The sequence below is a fragment of the Antrostomus carolinensis genome, unplaced genomic scaffold, assembly GCF_000700745.2.
Source record: "Antrostomus carolinensis isolate BGI_N321 unplaced genomic scaffold, ASM70074v2 scaffold11474, whole genome shotgun sequence".
Lineage (NCBI taxonomy): Eukaryota > Metazoa > Chordata > Aves > Caprimulgiformes > Caprimulgidae > Antrostomus > Antrostomus carolinensis.
This window is the reverse complement of record NW_010309443.1, coordinates 72,334-79,731: the sequence shown is the minus strand read 5'-3', so window position 1 is coordinate 79,731 and position 7,398 is coordinate 72,334. Positions and strand designations below refer to the sequence as shown.

The 7,398-nt window shown below is 40.3% G+C and overlaps 1 protein-coding gene across 1 annotated transcript in view; it reads right to left on the bottom strand.

Moving 5' to 3' along the window:
- Positions 1–7,398, bottom strand: part of COLEC12 (collectin subfamily member 12) — an 84,656-nt gene that overhangs the window by 16,398 nt on the left and 60,860 nt on the right. The window contains exon 2 of the mRNA XM_010166115.1: positions 1,566–1,688. The gene's annotated coding sequence lies outside the window, so the exon portion shown is untranslated. The remainder of the gene's footprint in view (positions 1–1,565; positions 1,689–7,398) is intronic.

Below are 7,398 nucleotides of genomic sequence, written 5' to 3'. Positions count from 1 at the left end.
TGGCACTCAGGTGGAGCAGACACCAAGTTGGTGAGTGGTGGAGCAGCGGTCACCAAGATGTCTTAAGGTCTCCGAGCAACATGTGTGTTATCTACCTTCCTATAATATTTTTCCCATTTTTTTTGTGGGAGAGGAAAGTCTTTTCTCCTTGCCCTGGATAAATGTGGCTTGATACTGCTATGACAGAAAGATAAGATCCTGGTCGGGCACCAATGACTACTCAGTACAAGAAGGAGGTTTAGAAATGAGTGTAGCAAAGATGAGCAAAGCTTGGGGAAAAGATGGTGCTAGAGGGCCCCATGGAGAAAGAAGCTTGAAAGCTGTGGATTGGAACAAGGAAGAGAAACTCACTCTCCCGAAGAGATCTTTTGGACAGTTTTCTTATTGCTATTGCTTCCTGCACACACACACAAACAAAGCAAGACATAGAGCAATGGTCCCTCCAATTTGATATCCTGTTTCTGATGCTGAGTGACATCTGAGTCTTCTGGTGAGCCCCAAAACTGATGGCCTTGTATAAAACTCTCTTGAAGAAAATTCTGCTAAATCCCAGGCATTTAGTGTCTGGGTTATAGCCTGGAAGGATCCCATCCTCATCTGTTGTAAGCAGATCTCTACAGGCTTGTATCAGCAAAAGGCCTGAGTTTGACCTCCCCTAGTCCATATAACCAAATGATCAGATCTTTATGGATCAAGAACAAGTTTTTGAATCCTGGGAAGTTTTTTTTCCCCTCAGAATCTGACTTCCAGAGACCAGTTACACATTCTTCACAAGAATGTCCGACCAATTATATATGTACTGCATTTCTTTGATGCTAATTAGGTGAATTCCACCTTCTTTAGCATGAAAAGGGAATACCTATGTGTCTCTATCTGTCCTGCACATTCTCTCATCTCCCTGGCTAAATCTTCCATCTAAACCAAGCAGTTCTGATTTTCTTCCAACTCAAAACTGTACCAAATCCTCTTAAATAAGTATTTATCCCTTTCTATTTCTATAATTTCCTTTTCTTTTGCTGGCAAAGGACCAGAGGTGATGTCAGCTCTGCTACGAGTGCAGCTGTTGGCGGCACAGGTCACACTGCATGCTAATCACATGAATATTTACCCAGCTTCTTGGAGGGGTTTTGAAGCTACTCTCAGAGCCCTACTCAAGCAGCTAGTTTAAAGCTAGCTTGGTTTGGTCTGCAACATGCTGCAATGTCCCGTTATAAAACTCACAATAATGTTAATCACTTCCTTTTTCTTACCAGAACCTCATGTCTTATTTATTTAATTTATTATAACTGTGACTGCACAACAAGAAGACATTTACATAAATTCATTTGTAAGAATGCCTAAGTGGTTACAGTTAATTAGTGCTGAGGATGTATGAGAATTTGAAGCTGTGCTTTCCAGTGTGCGCTACCAGCAACTTGCACAAATTAAGAATCCTGCAAGAATCTTTGCAATTTCTGTTAAAATCATCTAAGCATCTTTATTCATCAAAATAACTCTAGGCAGTACATGGAAATACTCTTGGATGCTTGGCTGAAAGTGAAATGTTGTGCTCGATGCATACGTACCTTTGTATCCCAGAATGGCTACTGTGATTGTTAACAGGGCGCATAAAATATATAATAAGATGATGGAAAACTTCAATGCCCAGTTATTTTTACATTTGGTACATTGTGTCCCCTCCTGAATACCTGCAAAAGAAGATTTTAAGAATTTTAAAACAGCAGCAAAGAACACATTGCTTGTTTTACCTGCCCATTTCCTCTTCTCCATTTTCTAAAGAACAAATTATTTATGTAAGCAGATGACATATGGGTGCGTATCTGCCTGTTCTGCTAGGATAGCCTCCACGGTGGTTAAAGCAACAGCTTAGTGATAGAATCACTTTGGGATTTTAGCATGTAGAAGAGAAGTAGGTTCTGCTTCACTGGAAAACCTGTGGTTTTCCTGAGAGACAGGACTGTTTTCCATTTGTGCTAACAAGACTATGGTGAGCTTTGGAAGGCAAAGGTTTATTAGCATCTCCACTGTCACGCATCATACCACAGCAGCTCTTTCTTAGCATTCAGTCTCCCTACAGGGGCAACAGGAGACAGTAACTGCTCTGGCAGAAAGAAAATAGAGAAATAAAATAGCATTGTGAAAACCTGGTAGGAGTACTGGTCCTGCTTTGTAACCATTACCACAAATGGTTACCATGTGAACACTTTCTTTCCATAATGAGAAAGACTTTTTTTCTTATTCTGGGGGGTGTTTGGAGAATATTATTTCCAGAGAGAAGAAGGGGTGCTATACTGGTAAAGCTAGTAGTACATCTATACCAACAGAAAAATGCTGTTGAATTTTCCCTTGTGGATGAGTTTAAGAAAAAAGGTCTCAAGTTGATAAGAGAAAACAGGCCTTTACTATTTTATATTTGAGCTTTTTGCAGAATCATTTGATATCTTTGAGTCTATTCGGGAGGTAATATTCCTCTTGTTCTTTACATGCTCCTCAGGAACAGCTCAAGAGTGTTGGAAGCATTGACCAAGTTACTAAGTTAGTTAGAAACACAAATGTGTAAAAAAAAAGAAAACCGGACCAGGTGCTGGAACGAATGGGTGGAATTTATCCGTCTTTCTGATGGGTGTTAAGCAGGTGAGGATAAATGTAGCTGTGCTTGTCAGAAAATGCATTTCTTTGATATTTTACTCTATTTGTGTACTATTAGGGGAGTCCCACAGGAAAGCTTTAAGCTCTAATAAATTCTACGTACCAGATTACTTAACTAATCAAAACTTGCTCTGTAGCTTTTTATGAGTTACTTACATTTCTCCCAAGGCCTAACTCACGGGTGATTTTACTTTTCCCAACTCATAACCTTCTGCAGAGTGCTTTTTTATTTTTCATTTTTTAAGAGAAAAGCACAGGCTTCTTCCCCTGGGTTCACAGTGGATGGGGTGACCAACATATTAAGTTCAGCTGACTGTATTTACCTCTCAAAGAACAGCATTTTGCAGTGACTTCCTTAAGCCCAGCGTACTCGAAGCACGGATTACCCTATTGAAGCAACTCAGGAACAGGATTTATAAAAAGTTTATTTGACAAGGTATTTTTCTCAATTCCCTCTGCACATACATTAGCCATGGCTAAGACAGAAATTAATCTCTCACAGGTCAGCCCACTTTCCACATTACGTCATCCCATGTTTTTTCTAAACTTTTCAGCTGTGATGTCATGTTCTATTGCAACGTGATGAAAGTGATGTCATAGATTTGGGTTCCTTGGGGTGCAGGCATAAGATCAGTTGGGAGTCTGGTTCTTTTTTCAGGAACAGGAACATTAGGGGAAAATAAGATAAAGACTTGTAAGCATAAACCCAAGAACAGAAACTCCAGAGGGGAAAGACTTCTCTCCTGCCTGTGAAGGTGGGAAGGAAGGGAGGTGGCACAGAGATGGGCAGTTGCATAGCCCATTTATTGGACTTGGAAGGCTGATAACTCCTGCACCAAAAAAGAAAAGGCGAACAGTCCATAATTCAATAGCCAAGTTGGCTTATGGATCCAGATGTGTGTGCTGGTTTTCTTTGGTTGACAGTCTGACGGAGTTTGCTAGTGGGGAAGCTCTGCTTGCTGAAAAAGCTGGAGAGGGAAAGTGAAGTTTTCTGAGGGTTAGCAATAGGTATTCAGAGAGTGAAATTATTTCACAGTGGGAACTTGTGGTGTCTGGAGCACCATTTTGCTGCTTTTAGCTGGTACTAATGGGCTCATTGAGCCTCTGTGTGCTGAATGCAAGGTTCCTCCTCTGAAGGGTATAAAATTCAGATTCCAATCCTGCAAGTCTTTGAACATCCCACACATCAAAAAACACAAGAAGCTTGGGGCACAAAGCACATCACATTCACCTTCTGAATACACAGAGAACAAAACGCTTGATCCTCCCTGTTTTGATGTTAATGGAAGCAGGACTAGATCCATAACTGGGAAGAGTGATAGACTGCAAAGGTACAAAGCACAGGGAAAGGCAGAAATAAAAACAAAACCTTTGACAGCAACTGCACATAGAAAAGTTTCACTTGATTACAGTCTCATATTAAGATTACTCATTTTATGACATGACCTGCTTTCTGTCACCGTACTCTGGCTTCCTGTGTAGCGTAATGAGCTGAAACTTCACTGATGTCACTGGATATATTGCAGTTCAGCATCCAGCATCATGCATATTCCAACGCTTCATAAGGATCTTGTTTCACTTGTCTCAGTCCTCTCTATCACTGGTTCAATAAAACAGCACTTTGGCTTCTTGCAACTTTTACTTTCAGCATATTTCAAACTGACATCAGAACAGCACCCCAACAAAAGCCAGACCTTTCCATCTTTTAACAGTCCAGTGCTATTGCTATCAATAACATAAACACAGCGTACTAAAGCAATCATACAAGCAGGAGAGATTCCATTAACTAAGCTGGGCTGGAACTGTGTATTGCATTGCCTGCTGGCGCTTTCTGCCTGTCAGCTTAAAACTGCATCTGACTGCCATTGAACCCCTGCTACTCTCATCTAATGTGCCCCAGGTCCAGGGCTGGAGTGGAAAGAGAGGGAACTTTAACAGGCTTCTTTGTTTCCCTTTGCCTAGAGATGGACACAGTAAAGTCTTTCAGAGCTATTAAATTTACTCTTTAGTGCAAATACATAGTTCTTAACTCTGCTGCTATTAACAGCAGACTTTCTAGTTTACTAAACATTTACAAATTACTAAAGATAGATAGAGGTACCTTGAAGAAAAGTTTTGCAATACTCATTCTGATATCTTTCTGTGCAGTTAAACAATCTAGGCTATGAGCAAAGGTAAAAGCCAGGAATGCAACCCCCTCTGTGTAGCAATGAATTAGAGTGTCATTAAGGGCTCCACAACCTCCCCAAGCACGGAGCCTGGCTTCAACATGCCCTGTTGCTCTTCCCCACTACCCTGTTTAAAGACCAAGGCCAAATAAGCTTGTTCTGATACCAGAGACATATTTAGTCAGCACTGTCCGGACATTTATTTTTATTGAAAAGTTGCTCTGAAAAGACACAATAGCCAGAACATTAAGCAACAACAGACGTGAGATGATTGCAAATGCTCACTGTGATTACACAAAACCCAGCAGGTTGGCATAAAATTATACAGGTTTATCACAAAAGATGAGAATCAAAGCTTGAAGGAGCCCATGCTTGGGCTTTAATTTGACAAAACTTCCCCACTTTTACCCATTTGACTGCTTGCTTTCATGGCTTACATGAAATGCAGTGTTCTTCTAGGAGATGTGTAGCGTCTCATCTAGAAAGCTGTAGAGTACAGGGAAAGACCCTACACACCCATTCGGTCAATAGAACATATGTCAAACCTGCAAAAGGGGGTTCTTGGCTGAAGTCAGCTCTTCACTTGTTATTGTTGCTCCCAGTGCAGCACACTCCTCTCTGTGTCCTGTACACGTGTTTTCAATGTTGGTCTGCTCCCAGACATTTGTCACTAACTTCCAAACCCAGGGAGCCAGGGTCACTTCCGCATGATGTGCATTTCTCACTGCTGATTTGATCAAGGTTTAATAAATATCATATGGGACATAATGTGCCTCGTTTCGCTGGACACATGCTTTTTTCCATTCATTTCCCCAACTTATTTTAATAAGAGCTCTGTTTTTTCTATCCCACTGTTGGGAAGACATCTGGCCAAACAGACAGCGACCTAGTACAAAGGGATCCTGCTGGCTCACATGCTTTGGGGACCCCCTTCTCTGCAAACCAAGATGGTCACAAAAAAATATGCAAGTGAGACATCCCCCTGTTACCAGGCTTTGTAGTATTTGTTTTTATAGCATTGCATTCCAGTGACTGAAGACTTTGTTCTCACGCAGGGGGTATACATCTGCAGATTCCTTTTGGGCTCCAGATAAGCAGAGGTTTTGCTGGGGGAGGAGCTGGGGATTTTTTTCTGGTTTTTGTTGTTGTTGTTTTGTGTTTTTTAATAAGAGACTAAATATCTTTGCTCTTTGACATGGAGTAACCACCGTACAAAATGCCTGACTCCTCAACAATATTAGACTTTAGGAGCACATCTTTGAACACTCAAATATGATATGCACACATGTATTTTTGCTGAACAATTCTTTTAGAAGTATTTGCCTCTGTGTCCTTTTCTTGGCTCTTGCTGCAGGATCTTAGGTGGCCTCATAAAACTTCTGCTAGCAAATCAGTTTTGACAAAGATGCAATGTTCCCTTCATAACCCTGACAAAAAATGTACTGATAAGATGATTGAAGAAATGTAGTGCAGGAAATGAAAATACATACATTAGTTAGGAGGGGTTTTCCCCAGTGTGATTCATTGAAAAGAGATAATATCCCTTGAATTTTGGAAGGAAGATTGCAAGCTTAGTTTGCAGCCTTCAAATGATAAATTTCTCAAAGCTAACGTTTTCAAAACTGATGAGCAGTAGTTCTAATAGTTATATTTAAAGGAACCTGAGCAAACTACATCCATCTAGTTCCAACCCCCCTGGCATGGGAAGGTGTCCCTGCTTATGGCAGAGGGGTTGGAACTAGATGATCTTTAAGTTCCCTTCCAACCCAAACCATTCTATGACTCTATGACTCTGATTCAACATGTAGGTAGAAATCAAATACTGAGAGGTACTCAACCACGCAGAGTTGCAACAAGCTCCCAGTGGGTGCCTATCTCACTAGCAAAAGTAGACGATCCCATGAGAAGACCATCTCTAGGTTTAGATAACCAAATGCCTTGAAAAACCTGGATGTAAGTACTTAAATGAGGCACTCAAGTGTAAAATTGTGGTTTTTTACTAATATGCATGACTAGGTATTAGGAAAGCAAGGTTGTCTCTTAGAGCAGAGAGGTTTTTAAAATTCAGGCATGCTAGCGTGTACATATACACACATACACACATATTTATGTTCAAATATATAGAAAAATATGAGTGTATTTTTACAGAGAAGCTTTTGTACTGACACAAAACCAGCATATTGCATTAGCACACTCAAATCAAAAGCAGATACATCTTTGCCAACAATAAACTTTGTATAGCTTTGAGGTGACTGTATCCATCCAGCCACAAAATTCAATGTGAGATTTCTGTCTTCTCTTTTGCATGGTATTACATATTATTAAACTACCCTCCATGAAAACAATTCTTGTGATCCTCCATGAATGGTTTCATTTTAGTCCGCAAAACTGATGATTCGATGGCTCCATATGACTAACTTACCTCAGAGAGCAATCATTCTTTAGAATGGTTATAAATGCCAAAAACTGAGATTGGTTTATGCTTTTTTAATTCTTATTTTGAGGCAACTCTCCTTCCTTCAGTTTAGATTATATTCTTGCACTGTTTAGATTACATTCTTACACTATAAGGGTTATAACT